At 44.3% G+C, this 17,985-nt stretch overlaps 1 long non-coding RNA gene across 2 annotated transcripts; it reads right to left on the reverse strand.

Annotated features, from left to right (window-relative positions):
• Positions 1-2,722: 2,722 nt before the first annotated feature.
• LOC144094149 (uncharacterized) lies at positions 2,723-16,190 on the reverse strand. 2 transcript variants are annotated; one of them, XR_013306437.1, is made up of 7 exons: positions 15,962-16,190; positions 15,484-15,554; positions 11,819-11,925; positions 11,509-11,689; positions 8,679-8,834; positions 4,836-4,943; positions 2,723-3,001 (listed from the first exon to the last, which is right to left on the reverse strand). It is a non-coding gene; the product is annotated as an uncharacterized LOC144094149 (long non-coding RNA). The 2 variants fall into 2 exon arrangements; XR_013306438.1 differs by lacking the exons at positions 2,723-3,001; positions 4,836-4,943; positions 8,679-8,834 and adding an exon at positions 9,038-9,193 and having other exon boundaries at positions 15,962-16,187.
• Between the last annotated feature and the right edge of the window lie 1,795 nt (positions 16,191-17,985).

The raw sequence follows: 17,985 nt of genomic DNA on the forward strand, positions 1-17,985 counted from the left end.
GGTTGGGCTTGCACACATCATCCCCGCAGCACTGACTGACACGGCAGCTAGGTGGCATCGGCTTTCCGGCCACCGGGCAGCGACTCTCGAGGAGTCCCGTGCAGCATTCTTGCGCGAATTACTGCCCGCTGACTATGAGCGTAGGATGCGGCGAGAGTTGGAGCTCCGTACACAGGCTCCGGATGAGTCACTCCTGGAGTACGTACGTGCGATGGAGGACCTTTTCTCAATCGCCGAGCCCAGAGCCTCGAACGAGGAACGTGTGGAAAGGACGATCAGGCAGGCACATCTGACTTTTTCGGCATACCTGCGCGGAGGCCGGTTCCGAGATTTTGAGGAGCTGGCCGCCGAGGCAAAGCGCATTCAAGGCGCCATTCTCGCCGCGCGCGCCTATCGTCCGCCACCGCCGGCAAGCGAGGCCTTCGAGCCACGCTGTGCATGGAGAGGGGCCATGCCCCGACCCAACCGGCGACCACCCGCACACGCTGCCTGTGCAGCCGTTAGCTGGTAAAACGAAGTATGGGAGTTGAGCGAACGAGCTATTGATCCCTACTCCTACAGGAGACGGACAGCCTGCGCTGCGCCGTTTTCTGGACCGCCTGCCGAGGGACGCCAAGCGCCCCAACGCACAGCGGAGAGGGAAACCCGAATCAGCCGGCCCTTTGGCCGTGCAACGGGCGGAACAAGGCAGGGAGAGGCGCCATTGTTCCGCGACCGAGCTCGCGGCGGTGTGCGCTGTTTCCGCTGTCAAGAGACGGGGCACTTAGCGAGAGAATGCCCCGTAACCAGGCCTCCTTTGAGGCAGGGAAATGGCGGCGCGGGTCGGTCGTAAAGGGACGACCGGCCCAATCCTTGCTAATCCCCTCAGCGTACAAAGCAAGCTGCCTTGCTAATGCGCACGCGCTGTTTATTCCGGTCACCATTGCTGGCCGCGAATTTTTGGCGTTACTGGATACGGGAGCCACTGCCTCCTTCTTCGGTGAAGAGGTGTTGTCCCACTTGCAAAAGCACTCGGTGCGCTTGCAGGACTGCCGTACGACATTTAACCTTGCGAAAGTCGTAGCCCATTCGGCTGGTGCCGCGAGGCTGACTGTCAGGTGGGGAGAGCGGACGAGGCGCACGCGTTTCATCCACCTCCCCGGCCTCAGTGTGCCCGTGATTCTCGGAAGGGACTTTCTCCTAAAACCGGGATCGTGGTGGACATTGCGAATGGCGGCTATCGCGACGGACCATTTTCCCAGCTGAAGCCGTTCATCTGCCCACCGGCGTCAATAACTGCCTGCGCAGTGAAGGCGTTCGGAGAGTGCCACGCTCAGCGACCAGGGCCAAGCCCTTGTGTCGAGCGTTCCGTCGATCACGCTCCCCTTTGGGACCGAGTGGCGCGGCACGACCAGGCACCGCATCCGCTGGCCGCCTTTGCGGTAACGTTGGATGACACTCAGAAGGCCCGTTTGACAGCACTGTTGCGTCAGTACGATGAGCTCTTCACGGATCAACCTGGCTGTACTAATCTAGTGAGCCACAAGATCCACACCGGAAATGCGCTTCCTTTGAAGTGCAACCCCAGACCCGTCAGCCTTGCGAAAAGGCAGGTGATCGATGGGTTGCTGGATGAGATGTAGTCGGCGGACATTATCCGTCGCTCGTCCAGCTCTTGGGCGTCTCCGGTTGTGTTGGTGCCTAAGAAAGATGGCAGCCACCGGTTGTATGTGGATTATCGCCGTCTGAATGCGCTGACTCGAAAGGTTGCCTATCCGCTCCCGACGATCAGCTCAATCGTAGGAAACCTGGGCAGTGCGCGGTACTTTTCTACGCTAGATGCCTCCAAAGGTTACCTACAGGTCCAGATGGCGGACGCTGACCAGTCTAAGACCGAGTTCACGTGCCACAGAGGGCTGTTTGAGTTCACTCGCATGCCCTTCGGTCTCTGCAATGGTCCTGCGACTTTTCAGAGGCTCATGGACCGCATCCTAGGGGAAGCGAAATGGTCTCACGCTATGTGCTACATGGACGATATCGTGATTTATTCACGAACCTTCGATGAGCACTTAGGCCATATTGCCGACGTGCTCGCGAGGGTACGGGCTGCTGGGATGACTTTGAATCCTGCGAAAGCCCAAATAGCGCGGACCCGAGTTCAGTTGCTAGGGTTCACGCTGAGCGAGGGCTCCATTGAGCCCGATGCGGAAAAACTCCGAGTCATACTCGAGCTTCCCGTGCCCAAGGACGTACGCGGCCTCCGCCGTTTTCTGGGAATGGCCAATTTCTATCGGTCGTTCATCCCGTCCTGAGCCCGCGTGCAGGCACCCTTGACCCAGCTCTAGGGAAAAACTGCCGCGTGGCGATGGGGGCCCGAGCAAGAGCGATCTTTTCGCCTCCTGTCTAGAGCCATTGCCGAGACAGCGCAGCTCAGGCTACCCAGCCTGACCAGACAGTTCGTAGTCCACACTGTAAAAAAAAATGCTCCGCAGTAGAGAGAAACCCGCTGGTAATGCGTTGCCAGAGGGTTTTCCGCAACATGAGGTACGGACTAAATGTCAGAAACAGAGACTCCGTATGACGACTGTCACATTCTTGGTAACGGAAAGTTACGCCATGCTATGCACGAGACCGAAATCGTTTTTTTCACAACGAATGCTTATGTTTTGTTCTTATTGAAGTTTCCGCAATGTGTATGCATACGTCCTCCGTTAACTCGGAAATCACTTCATCTAGAGCGGAAATTATCTGTATTGTAATTATGTACTTTCTGTAGTACATGAACATGCGTCTTCGTATAGCTTCTGCCCGCAATGTTCACTGCAGATATAGCCGTCCAGGTGCCGAAGAAATAAGTATTATGTACAAGGCTTTCCTTTACGCATATTATGTAGTGCATACGTACAAAGAATGCAGCTTAGAATGAAAGAGTGGTAAGTGTTTGGGTGAGTACAAGTACATACGTTTTATTTTCATGGCAAACTACACACATTGTACACCTGCACATTGCTGTCAGATCCATCTGAAAAGCATAAAAAAATCCTCATTTAGTGGTCACACAACACCAAATATAAATTTCACAAATACATTTCAACCATCCGCTATTGAACAATCGGCTTTCGTAGAAGCTTTCAAAAGCCATTCACCGAGAACCAACCCGTTATAATTTATTGCCCAAAATTCATTTCTCATAACAGTAAACAGTAAAAACCACAGGTCCAGAAAGAAGCAGACAAAATGCGCTTTCCCGGGCGGCACTGTGCGCATGAAAGTCTATACAGTTGCTTATCATTTTGTGCAAATAGAAAGTAGCTCAGGATGGGGGCCAGATGCAATTCAATGCAGGTGCCTTTCTGTGCATAGTACTAAATGCACAACTTAGCGAGCAAGGAACATTGGTAACATATGAAAAACGTGGGAGACGCTTGCCGAATTTATCGTCCATCCAATTTGTTATAGGCAAGACAAGACGAAACGAAAGTCCCGCACTCAGTTTATATACAGTTCCCGGGCATGCCCGTTGCGGCAGATTATGACGCTTTTTATTATGACACAAACTTAGAATACGGCCCCAGGAAGCACACTTCCCCAAAACCGCATGTTTTCACTCATAGCTTCCATTATCTCAGCATGTGCAAGAAAATGTACTAATATCTGATGTCAGTGAAAATGCAGTCACACGTACCGGAAGCAGCTCACTAAGGCATTCCAATATCTCTGCAGTGTAAGTTTCAAAAAAGGGCTCTTGGCAGAAATTTAACCAAAGGCCGTTGCCATGTGAACCTTTTCAAAATGATGACCCAGAAAGACGAAGTGTCCTCATGTGTCTGATGCAAAAGAAGGATGAAGGCATGAGTCTTTCTGCTTTTTGAACAGCTGTGATAAGTTTTTTACTGGTACTGCTTGGTGCAGCTTCAGTCTCCTTCTTGACATTTTGTGAAATAATTATATATCTGCGAAAGATCTCGCTAGCAAACATTTTGGCACTAATGGAGAAGCAAAAAGACCCATGTCCTAGGCCTTTTTTTGTGACACTAAAGGAAGGCTTGCCTTTTAGAGTCATTGATTACGAAGAGGTCCATGTGGCAACAAACTTTGAGAGAATTCCTTCAAGGGCTCTTTGTTCTCATGAGGTGCCCTGTAGATATATCACAACACCTCAGTGAGCTGTTACCAGCCCTGTGAGTTCACTGTCACTTGACATCAAGGGTATGTACTTTTCCTCGCCACATGCAGCAATGATGTATATGTCAAGAGAAAGCATAAAAGATTTCTAAGTGCAATTCCAGATTGCTTGCGGAGGAAAGCACAAGAGTGGCCATGCTCAGCTGTTACCTTTGCTTCTTGCTCGAGTTCTACTGTGAGTACTATGTAATGACAGGTGTCTGCATCAACTCATATTTAACACCCGTCCTGTGCGACCTCCATCTTGCACTACATGACAGGCAACTTTATAACACCCTTCATGCAAAGAGTGTCATCAGGGTCGGTGTGTTCTGTCAGTTTCCTGGTCCTGTGGTTTGTGCTGTGTTTTCTACTCTTAAATTATTTACTGCCTTCATTCTCCACTCCATGAAGCCTGAATGTGCTACACTGGGCTGCTCCACGCGTCGTGGAGCAGCCCAGTGGCCATTTTTTTTTCATACATCGGAGGCACTCAGCTCGAAAGCCATGCTTACCATATTCAGCAGACAAGGGTACATGTGAGACACATCATTAATAACTAATTCTCACAGTGGTATCTGGTGCAAGAATATCTAAATACTACTCAATTTTTGCTTAAGTTTTCAGATACACTCTTAGATTAAAAACATAATTTGGCTACATTAGCAGAAGCACAGCACCAAGGTACTCACCAGTTACCTGAAGCACTGTACACAAGTTCTCGTGCCATCATGAATACAGCACACTGTCCATGTCTTCATAATGCCATGTCACTCCAGCACTTCGGTAGCAAAATTTTCCTTAAAAAAAAGTAGTTTTGTTTATGTTAGACTGGTCATATTTAATTTTACTATATACTATGTACTTCTCATTGTACTGCCCCAGACTAAAAAATACCAATGATCACGCTTTGAATTATGTCATATGTGATCACCAAATTATGTGATCACCATTATGTGATCACCAATTTGTTCTTAGAAATTCTGATTGAAATAAATCTGACAAAATATTATTTCAGAAAATGTGGCACAAGGAAGAAGGACGCTAGCTAGATAACCTGGACGAATGTTTTCAGTTGCATGCAGCCACCGGCACCATTGCACACAAAATGTACAATAACGTGGGTTTTACCTTTCCGAATAGAATTTAATGCTGCAAACATTTAAGTAAAAAAATTTCAACCTTCCATTCCGCATAAAGGAAAGAAAATTCCTCTCGTTTTTTCACAAGCCTCTGCAAGTACACAATTCAGTGAATCTACTCTACAAGTACTTGAATCTATCAGCACGAGACAGGGACGAGAAAAGAAACAAAACAAGCACTGACTCGCAACTGAAGTTTATTGAAGTGAACAGAGAGTATACAGAAAAGCCACACGCCACAAACTACACAATTACACATAAGCTACATCACAACATAAGTAAAAGATTGCCCTTAACATTCCTCTCATCTAGACAGTCCAACCCGCTGCATGTTAACGCTATGGGCAGCACACTCACACATTCGTCACCGAGTCATAAGATGTGTCTAGCCTCGATAATTTTCTGGTTAATCTGCTGTGAACGTAGTGCCAAAATGCGTGTTGCCGAAAGGAATGGCTAGCAGCCTTCACATCTCTTGTAATATGCAGATAAGTTACAACCCCTACCAATATCCAAATACCTCTCATGCTCCTGTAGTCTTACATTGATACACATTCCAGTTTCACTAACATAAACCCAACCACATGATAATGGTATGCAATGCATGCAATGGTTGCAAGGCACATATATGTTGCCACGTTTCACTCGACATATGTGCTTTTCCCTAACGAAATTCACAAAATTATTAACAATTTTACAGATTGTAGACAACTTATTAGGGGCCGAACACGCCATTTTTACGTCATACCTTCTGGCCACAGTTTTCAAATTTTGCAACAATCTATGTATGTACAGTAACACAGTCAGTCTTTTGGCATCTCACTGGCTGGCCCCAGCCTGATCATGCCAGTCCCTGCGAAGGGGTTTCAGCTTTTAACATGCTAAAGGGAAGAATGGCACAGCATCAAGTAACGAGGAAAGCAGGACAGCACACCCACGCACAAGTGCCAACCCTGGAGCAGGTACAAAATCCAAGAGCGCGTGCTTGACATTCAGCGTTGACAGTCAAGGAAACGAGGAAACACGGATTTGAACGCTAAAGATTGAACGAGCCCGATCCTTGGCTGCCAACGCTGAATGTCAAGTACACGCTCTTAGATTCTGCATCCGCTCCAAGGATGGCACTTGTGCGTGGGTGTGCTCTCCTGTTGTCCTCGTTACTTGATGCTGCACCATTCTTATCTTTAGCATGTCAGACCAACTTGCCCAATCTTATATGCTCAGCTTTAACAATTTATCGCACGCTTCTGCAATAGCATGGTTGGGAAATCATGCTTTCATTAGCCTTAAAATCTTCTCTTGGAAACCAGTTGTCACGCAGTAAAAGCATGGCTTCACCAATACCGAGCCTAGACTTGACGACGCAATGCTATCTTTCACTAGCTTAGAATCGTTTGACCAACAGTCAAGTAGCTGCTTAACACTCCTGGGTGAATATCGCTAGCACACATGGCGTGTGCAGAACATCAAGGTAAGGTTCAGAAACCGCAGCTCTTTTTGTTGGGACATTTTCTCCAAGGTAAACTTAAGACAAAGGCCTTGCTCCTTAAACAAGTTCACAATATGTACAGGTCCCACACTATCACAACCTTTGTAAAAGACCAGAAAATCATAGACGTAGCGAAAGATTTCCCCCAGCCCATGCAATTTCTTGGCAATCATTCCTTCCACCCTGCTTAAGAGAATATTGCTTAGCACAGGGGCAACCTTCGAATCGATACATTTAGCAGACTTTTGAACATATGCCGCACTGCCATACTCCACAAACATGCTCTTCACTTCAAATAAAAGGAGGCAAGTGCCAAAAAAGACTTATGTTACACACCCGTTCCTAAACACGAGCTCATCGTTGTGCTCCGATATACACATTCATAAGCTTTTTCACAAGATCTTCATACGGGATAGAATAAAATAGTTCTACATCGACACTAATCACATGACAATCCACTGGATTGTCATTTTTAAGATACTCAACCACACTGCGAATTGAGTACAAGAAATGGATCTTCAAGATGCGAAGTAGACAGATGCTTTTGCAAATAACCAGAGATAATTTTGCATGAATCCTTTAATGAAATTTATCTGAAGAGCATGTTATTGAATAGCATTTATTTGAAGAGCATGTTTGTAGAGTAGCGCAGTGCGGTATGTGTTCTAAAGTCTCGAATATGTAGTGGTTCAAAGGTTGACCTTGTGCTAAGATATATTTTCTTGAGTAGGGTGGATAGAATAATTGTCCAGAATGTGCATGGGCTGGGGGAAAAATCTTTTGCTATGTCGATGATTTTCTGGTCTTTTATAAAGGTTGTGATAGTTCGGGACCTGTACATCTTCTCAAGTTGTTTAAGGATCAAGGCCTTTATCTAAGGTTTACGTTGGAGCAAATGTCCCAAGAAAAAGAGCTGTGGTTTCTGGACCTTACCTTGATGTTCAGAACACTTCATGTGTGCTGGCGAGTGTTAAGCTGCTACCTGGCTACATGTCGACCATTCCAAGCTAGTGAAAGATAGCATTGCACTTTCTAACGCGGGCTCAGAATTGATGAAATTATGCTTTCACAGCATGACGACTAGTTTCCAAGAGCAGATTTTAAGGTGAACGAACGCAGGATTTCCAAACCTTGTTACTGCAAGAGCATATGATAAATTGTTAAAGAAGCTGAGACAGTTTTGCGGTGGCCAGCCAGCGAGATGCCAAAAGACCAGTTGTGTTACCGTATGTACATAAATTGTCGCACAATTTGAAAAATGTGGCCAGAAGGTATGATGTAAAAGTGGCTTTCTCGGCCCCTAATACGTTGTCTAAAGCATGTAAAATTTTAAGAATAATTCTGTGAATGTGGCTCGAGAAAAGTACACGTGTAGAGTGAAATGTATATGTACCTTGTAAAATGAATGTGGTATCAAATATTATTATCTTGTAGTCTGGTTTACGTAGGTGCAACTGGAAGGTGTATGAATGTAAGACTACAGGAACACAAGAGGGTAGGGGCTTGGCTAGGTGGTTGAGGTAACTCTGCTGTACACTGCACGGGATGTGAAGTCTGCTACCCTTTCCTTTTGGCAACACGCATTTTGGCAGTAAATTCAGAGAGATTAAATGGGAGATTATCGAGGCTAGACACATCTTATGACCCCGTAAAGAATGTGTGTTTTGTCTATCGTGTTAATTAACACACAATGAGTTGGACTACCTCGATCAGAAAAATGTTGAGGGCGATTTTTGACTCATGTTGTCCTGCATGCTTATCTGTAACTACATGGTTTATGGTATTGCTTGGCTTTTTATATATTCCCTGTTCACGCCAATAAACTTTAGTCGCGAGTCAGCACCTGTCTTGTCTCCTTTCTAATCCCTGTTTTTCGCACTGGTGGATTCACCGCAATGGCTCACCTCTGCAGAAATCCAAGGCATGACATTTTCCTCTTCACACTCGTGGTTCAGCGCATAATATGGCAAAGGCTTTTCAATTCTAAGGAAAGTTCATGGCTCCATTGAACACTGCCTCCTGCTTACAAGACACAGAGCAGCAATCATTGTAGATTCTACCTGTGACACAAAGAGCAAAGTTTTAGTTTGAGTGGACTAAATTAGGAAAGCAGCACAATATATCTATAGCCAAATAACTGAACTGAAAGAAATAGAGGGTAGTGCAATAGTGAACATACTGATATATTGCAAGTGAGATATATGCATAATATATTGCAATATCCAACACTGCTACCATTGCCTTAGCCAACTACTTCATAAATAACAATAAATGCACTATCACAAAAATACTGATAACGTACTATTAGTGTTAATAGTAGCAGTGAAGGTTGCATGAACCAAAAAGGGCCCAGTGCTGACTGTCATTCCCACAGCAGCCTTGTGACCAATGGCCGGTGTAAAGGAAAGAGGAGGAATGACTGAAAAGAGAAAGAGCCAGGGGGAAGGAAAATAGGTATAGAAGGGCTTAGGATATCAGGCAAATAAGGTTGTTTAGACAGTGAGCACAAAATAAACATTACCACACAAGTAAAGACATACAAGACCAAACATATATATCATTGTGCAGAGTGGCAAACTTGATGCCATTTAGCCCAAAATATGTTTTCAATAAAGTGATTATAATTATTAATAGAACAACTGACCGAGTGAAACCATAACAGGGATGAACAACAAAGAAGTTGTTAATATTCTGGCAGAAATTAAAAGAAGAAAATGGATCTGGCCAGGGCATACAATGCAGAGAATGAATCACCAATGGTATCTTAGGGCAACAGAATGAATTTGATGGATTTTAATGGCACAAGGGCATCTGTGGCCAAAGAGTGCCTTAGCACAAGTTAATTTAGTCTACTCAAGGTGAAATCAGAGACCCATTTCCCAAGCATTTCATTCCAGATAAGCTGAGCACCACGCCAGGAAACAGCTTGTGCATTGTATCGCAACAAAATGAATTTCACCCTAAGGAAAATATAGATGGAGATAGCTGATTATAAGCTCACTAGATAAGATTAGGTGACTTCTGATAGTGTGGCATGTAGCTGGTGCAAGACACAGATAATTAAACTGGAAAAGGCCATTGTCCTGAGGTGAATGTAAACTAAGCAATGAGGATAATGAAATTCGCTACACTAGAGCTGTTAAGAATCAGCTCAAGTTCCATGCTTCAAGATGATGCAAGTTTGCTCAGTGAAAAAAAATAAGTTCACCCAAGAATTGGTATCTTGGCGGTATCAGGCTGCAGGTGCAGATGAATTAATCCTGCCTCAGAGAAGAGCTACATAGAGCACAAAACATTTTCGGCCAGTCCTACACTGACAGCTGTTAATAACTATTTTAAAACTGTTTTTCATTGCACAAACAATAATACCGAGTTTGTGTTGGTCATGTGATTATGTTACTGAGGCTCTCCTAAAAATTCTAGCCAGAGCTAAAATACAAGCTGTCTCAACTAAGTTTTTATATCAACAATGAGAACATAAACTCATGCAGATTATTCAAGTAGAAGTTTTATTCTTCATGACGTGCCCTACAAATTTTAAATTATACTTAAAAGTAATAGAGTGGAGTGCTTGTGCCAAAAATACTAAACCTCAACAACAAAGAGAACACAAGATAAAGGCAACAACATATTGCCCAAAATTTAAATGTTTGACAGAACAAATATGAAAAGAAAACCTCTCCACAACTGGAACAAAACAGCGTGATACCGAGCACACATTTGAAAATTGTTTCATCCAAATCCCCAGTCTGATGCTCCAGCACTCTTCAGCCAGCATGTCATGAAATGTACCATAGTTCTGGTAGCTGTAAAGAGTATACAGCTGATCCGGCATTTTGATATGTGAACAGTAACCCTCAATGACCACCAGGCTGAATACTTTCAAGAGGCCATTCTAGTAACAAGACTGCAGTGAAACACTTAGCAAGTTGTGCTGGCGTAATAATGCAAACCGTTAATCTCAGAGTTCGCTACCACGCAACTCTGTAGTAACTCCTAAAGTGTTGCAATCGAATGAAAAAAAGGACTGCCTATTATATAAACAAAAGTCAAGAGGCTGCAATGCAAGGCCACGACAGAAGTGCTGCAATACAGCAATAGCAATACAATGTACACTTTAAGCAACACAATGAAACATGATCTTTTATCCTTAATTATCAGAATTTAAATATTTGTTTTCCTTGCTCTCTTGCAAAATTAAGTTTAGATCGTGAAAGCACTCAAAAAGACAAGGATACAGAAAGAGATTTCCACACAGTGCGCTTACTTCCAGTGTCTTTTTGAGCACATCCACTATCTAAACATGGTAATCCAACTAGTCTAAACGCTGTCGTTATTCCAAAATTAAGCTTTTCACAAAGTGGGAGCCCCTTTCCCCATACAAGGTGCACCATAACTAATCCAACACTTTTTTCATGTTTTCTCTGAGAATAAACACTGTTTGAAGATTTTGCAATAGTACTTGTCTTTTCAATTCTACGAATGTATCATGCAAGTGTTCAATGAAATGGCCATCTGCCTATCTTGATCATTGCTCAAAATCAGGGTATAATGCACCATGAAGGGCAGGCTCTGCTTGATTTTTATGTTTTCCTAATGAAGCATGTACGTGCAACCCTTCTGCTGGCTTGTATGCAGCAGGTTTGTCTAGCTAGGCGACCTGTGGTTTTGCTATAAAGATGAAATGGTACTTTGGAAGTGAATGGCTTTCTAAAATGCATTTAACATACATACCGGGGCTTTAACAGCACCTGGTGTAAGCAACATCAGTGGGGGAACCGCAGGAGTGGCCTAGTGGTCCGAGCATCTGCCTCGCAAGCAGGAGGTGCGGAGTTCGATCCCCAGTGCCACCGGGTAACCAGCGGTGATACAATGGGTCGTTTCAATGGCCAGTTTAAAACTTGAAATAACCATGCTGAAATATATACAAAAAATGATTTGTGTGCTCTCTCTTACATGACATAGTTAATCATATCATAGTGTTGGTAGTACACAAAATGCATGTGTGGAACATATACATGCACTGTTTTTGTTCACATCTTACCTGCTATGTGCTGTTATGGCATGTTATGTGCTGGGAAAGCAACAGGTAGTGAGCAATGTTGTGTTGCAGCCTTTCTTCTGGTGGAATTTGAATCATGTGAGGTGCAGCTGAAAGAAATTGTTTCATACATAAGTATATTTCATGTAACACAACAAAAAGTGCACAGCCCCATCATGAGTTGTGGTTTAAACTAACAGCGAGTTTTTTACTACTCTATTTAACATATGATGCAGGTCAGTGATGCTGGAGGCACAAAACTAAATACTGTGAGGTAACAAGAGCTAATATGGACAATCATGCCTTTAAGAGATATTGTCAATATATATTTTCCTGAATGAACTAAAGTTATCCTTAGAAGCATTCAGAGGAAGATAATTTTGCTAAATGCCTTTTGCCAGAATAGGCCTTTTATGAACCAGTTGCAAATGAAAAGAATAACTTTAAGACCATGCTATGCATGCTCTAACGCCAAAGTAGTTGCATACAAGCAGTATACTATGCCCCTAGTTTTATGGTGGGCCTGTACTCCACAATTTTCATGCAAGGTAGTGGAAAGTATGTGCCGTGAAACAGACCTCTGCTTGCTGAAACTGGCAAATAAGTACTGGGTTTTTAAGGCAGGAAAGAAGTTACATAGTTCCTTCTGCAGGTTTTGAACTTCAGGTTAGTTATTTGAAAAATATCAATCCCTGAACTGCAATGATTGAAGTTTTTAGCAAATAACATTTCCATTGTAACAGTGGAAACGCTCTTTTATTTGAGGAACGACTTTTCAAAAGCCTGCGTTTCATGGTGGCTGTCAAGTAGCCGTGATAAAGAGAAACCAGTCACTCCACACAACCAAGCCCCCGTAGCACATTTTCAACTATACCCTCATGATATAGCTTTAAAGTAAGTGTTAAGCAATACAAATACAAATCCCTTGATTTCCTTCATGATTTATCACTGGTGTATACATACAAAGATAACCATACAAGATGTGGAGTGCATGGTACAGAGAGAGTAGGCAGATGGTTTCTTGACACTCAAAAAGTGAACAAGGGAAGAAAAAATCTCAGGGTGCTTGCCGTTTCGACAAGACAACTTGTTTTCGTCTGGGGTCAACATATACAGAGGAAACTTAGAATCAAGTACAGGGTTGTCCACTCTTAGTGTGAACACGCGAGCACATGGCTGTGCTCTTTGGGCCACTGTGTCTGACATTGCCACACATCGAAGTGTAACATGACACGAAGCACCACATCCAGGTGCATCTCCTCTTGCGCCATTTTGCAGCGATGAGTGGCTGCGCCGCACACAGTGGACCTCTAAAGAGTGCGGCCATGCGCTCACATGTTTGCACTAAATGTGGCCAGCTCTGTACATTCCGGAATTGGCATAATTATTTGAAAAGGCCTTGCACATGGTCAGAGGTTTCCCAACCCATAATTTCCCCCTCCTTTCCTGCATTCTTTAATTTATCGTTATACTTTAACCTTACGCCCTGCACCTCCTGACATCACTTCTCGGAACCTTGGCCGCCATACTCCTCCCCCTCCCCCTTCTTTTTGCCTTTTCTCCGAACCTGCCCTCATTTTCTCTTTTTCCTTCAAATTATTTTGCCCCCCCCCCCCCCTGGTATTTTATTCTGCCATGCTGCTTAATTCCTTTATCCTAGTTTTTCAGGAAAAGGCCGCCAGCCATACCAAGCCACCTGTTGCGGCTGGACATAAAGCCATTCAAGCCCACTATCCACACTCCATACCCCGAGATTCGTTTCTACTGAATTGGGCTTTTTTGTTTTCACAGTTTTGCAGGTCAACCGGTTAACCTTCTTTAGCAGCTATCATGCCTGGTCAAGGTTCACGCTCCCCATTGTAACGCCCTTCCCATATCGCAACCTCGTCCCACACAACAGGCCTTTCGCCTCGACGTGAAAACCTTATTTAAACCCCACCAATGATGAACACTTTGCCAGACAAAGACAAGTCCTCTTGTCGAAACGTCGGCAAGCACCCTGAGGCTTTTCCCTTCCTTATTCAGTTTGTGAGATACCGTGGACAGGTGTTCAAGCAGCCATACCACACTAATACCCCTGTCACACGGGCACCGCAAAGGCCTTTGAGAATCATATCCAAAGGCGTAAGGAGTGCAGCTACCCGGTACAAATGTTGCGCCTTTGTCGCTAAGGGCCTTGGAGGCGAAGGCGCTCAACCGAGACCTTCGGAGCCCGAAGACGCGGCATTCGAGAAGCTGTGATCGCAGTACCATCCAAAGTCAAAAAGTAAAAGCAATAAAAAAAATAGATAAGCTAATAATGTTTGAAAACATTTTTTTCAAATACGAAAGGTGTGTCTGGCTTTGGTTTTTGTACGGGTGTTTATGTTTTATGTTCAAATTTCAAGACAGTGAAAGTGTTGCGGCAACACCGAGCGCCCAAGGTGGCCAAGGCAATACACGTACAAAACCTGCTCCTGCTGATGAGAGTAGCTGTTGCGGTACTTTTAAGGAAGCAATCAGAATAAAAAAATTGTCAAAGCTCAACGAATGAACAGAATACACCACTTTAATTTTAGAACACTCACTTCAGCCACCTCGAGTATAGCAGCGGGTGCTAAGCCTGAACGACTTTCACCTTTGGGCTGCACCGTGTAGCTGCATCGCTGCTCCTTTAAGCTTTCGCTCCTTTGGTGAAAAATGGTGCCTTTGCTGGAAAGGCCTTCGAGGAATGCCATGTGACAGGGGTATAAAGCACATTTTTTACTGACACGAAAGACTCAGTGCCTTTAGTCCTGACAACATTCTGAATCATGCTTTGGTGGCTTATCATATCAAAATACTGGACATGACAAAATCAGCTAATTAGTGAGGGCTATTATTTGCTATAGGTAAAATTATAACATTCTCCTAAAATAATGAAAAGAAACCACCAGCACTGACATCAATGTACAATTTGGCTGTAACATACTGACATGACAATATAGTTACACGTAAATTCCCTTTTCGCACTTCAAAACTGCATGCATTATTTCTAGAAAGTGCGAGAACAGAAGCTCATACATAGTGCCAAAGAAAAGAGTGCATAATAGTACCACTTATGAGGTGTTTATCGGCAACTGCAATGAGCAAGGCTATGTTAATGGCAATACAGAGTTATTATGTGTCTTATGAGCGCATACACTTGGGAGGTGATAGCAGCTGTGGACGCAGCTGTCCATCGCAGTTTTGAGTCTGTCGAGATAACACATGGGGTAAGGTATTCCGTGTTTTGCTGCCGAAGGCAAAACCGTCAGCGAGTGGAGTTGCCTTGCTATTCACTGTCAATATCTACTGCTCATAGTAAAGGAAATTAGGGCATAAAACATACAGCATTTCATACTATGCTTTGGCCAAATGCAGTGAGAATGAAACAGACTAGAGACTTGTCTTATGACGTTTCCACTCTTTACTTTGCACCAGAGGAAAATAAATTTATGTACAGTTGACCTACTGCTTGCCACAGTCCTAGAAGAAATGAATCCAGGTCTCAGAAATTCTACCGAGAGAATACTGATGCTGCATGTGCATTTCTCTGAACTGTTCTGAAATATGCAGAAGTTACCAAATTTTTTACTACCTGATTACATACTGTAATCTTTGCAAGGAATATGAGGTTAACAGACAGGAAAAAATGTCAGGAATGGTACCTGTGGTACGGGGCACTTGGACAAACAAATGACCCACTGGGCGTCCCCAGGAGCTCTGCTACCAGGCACCCCTAGCAACAGTAGTCAATTTTCCAGATCCAAAGGAGCCATGCGAATGATTGCCGAAAAGTCAAGTTTAAGGACAGCAGATGCATGAACACAAAACAGTTTTCCAACTTTGTTTCAGTGTGATAAATGGTTTCAAATCTCTAGACTATATCTGGTAGTACACAAATTATCAGAACACCATCTCCCGCTCAGAATCATCTCAAAACACATTCGACACGCAGTACCAACATGGACAGTTCGTGCTTAATTGAATCCAAAAGTTTACGCTGATCGACCAATATTACTCTAAATACAGACAGAAAGCGCATGCACGTTGTACTGATGTTATCGTGAACATAACATGCGACGAGACGCAGGGTTACAATACAAACAAAAAACCGCTTTCAAAATTTGAGAACAAAAGGCTCACCTTCTCACAAGTTCGCCAAACCGGAGACGTTGCCGAGTGGCTGCCGCCAAAGTCACTCGCAATGCACAGAAACAATAAAAATGCAGTGCCGCTGACTTTCCTTGAGCAATTCCAGTCGATTGAACTTCCAACTGTTCGCACCGACTACCTCTGCAAGCATGTCTAAAAGTTAGCGGCCCGCAGCCACGCCATTTGCAATTTACGGAGCTACACGGGAAATTCATAGCGCCATTCGCGTATTCGCGCTCAAGCTCACGTCGCTGATGTCGCAAAGGCGCACAACGGCAAAAACATATAAGATGTATTTAATTTTACGGTAGCTTTTTTAGCTGACAACCTGAATCATTTGATATATTGTTTTTCTTTTCGTTGCATGAACGTTATTACCACCAGCGGCAGCGCAGCTTGGCCATGGCTAGCCATGGCGAAGTCGAAGCGCTTGCCGAGCCCGCAGTCGGAAACATGTGCGCAGTTAGCGCAGTGTGGAGTTGAATGGACAGGCGCTATGGAATGGGTTTTTGTTCTTCCGTGTTCGCTGCGTGCGTCCTGCGCGTTGTGTGTCTTTAGTATGTGTGTGTGTATGTGTGTGGCCGGAACGCTGCATTGGAGTGTACATACAACAGCTCGCTGTCCCGTGCGGCATCGGTGCTTAGTAAGACGATCATGCAGAATGTGCGTTACAATGCCAGTGGCCCTGCACGAAAGAGGAGACTTGAAGCCGACGGAAAAGCTGCTCTCCCTCGTGGGACTGCAAGAATCTGGCGAGTAACAGTCGACGTGCGTTTCGGTGGATGATTCCGTTTACCACGCCAAAAAATTCAGCACTGGCCAACAGCAATGATGAACTGCTGCTGCATCATCACCTGTGTGATGTTTGTGACAAGCTTGTTGGATGTGAACGTGGCCATGAATGGTATTCGCCGAGCAGTGGCCCTCAGGGCGTGGCACCAGTGGATACCTGAAGACGATTACTGTTTGCCCGCGCCCTGGCGCCTCGCATTCAACCGAATGCTTTGGCGTTAATTATTTATATCTGAATTTCACACGTAGTTGGACTCGCAAATATTACAGCGTACAAACGTACCGTCGGAAGAGCACCCTTTTTCATTTTTTTAGGGAGGGGGTGGGGGAATTACCGTCTGCTCAAATTTAATGTCACTAATATTTTGAGCTTATTTTCTAAACAGGTGCCGTGGTGGCACTGTAAGCAATGCATTTACTGGGCAGAAGTTTATTTTATGTTGTGTTGGCACAAGGTTAATGATTGTCATTGTACTGTGGTGCCATGTTCAAACAAAACACATAATTGTACACTCCCTTTGAAGAATGTCTAATGAGGTAATAAATTACTGAGCAGCGAGTATGCACTGTGGTAAATGCGACGAACGTTACTGAATTACTTCACACTTGTCATGTTCTGTTGTCGTTAGTGATTACGTATGCCTTGGTGTCTGCTGCTTTCCAGTGTAGGGGTCGAGAGGCATGTCGAGCTCCACTTAGCAGCTTTTTTTCCTTCCACTCTCTACTGGCCAACGTGGTAAAATAAACTCAACATAATGCGTGATTGCTCAGACCTAGATTAGACTACCATTTCACTTATTTACTCTCAGGGCCAATTGGCATCGAAGAGAGGAGAGCGACTAACATAAATACATGTGTAGGCAGATTAATTAAAATGATTATACACAGCAGACTTGAAGGCATTGGATGCAGTGGTGGACATGACGAAGGCAGAGAAGATGTGACAGCTGGAAACGTAGAAAAGTGGAGATCTGCGTGAGTTTGTACGCGACTTAAGGTGAACGCTAGCAAAAAATTAAGAAGGCACAGAAGACTGAGGCCAGAGTTAAAACTGTAGTTTAACAGAGGAAAGCACCTCCCAGCAAGCCAAAATGTGCACATGCAAGCAGTTATGTGAACACAGAACATAGAAAATGAAACTCCTTTTTGGACAGAAGGAAAGCTAAGGCACATTGCTTATTGTGATGTTGCTTAAAAAGTTAGTGTCTAGTTGTTGCCCTTCA

The sequence above is a fragment of the Amblyomma americanum genome, chromosome 6 (genome assembly GCF_052857255.1).
Source record: "Amblyomma americanum isolate KBUSLIRL-KWMA chromosome 6, ASM5285725v1, whole genome shotgun sequence".
In the NCBI taxonomy this organism is placed as follows: domain Eukaryota; kingdom Metazoa; phylum Arthropoda; class Arachnida; order Ixodida; family Ixodidae; genus Amblyomma; species Amblyomma americanum.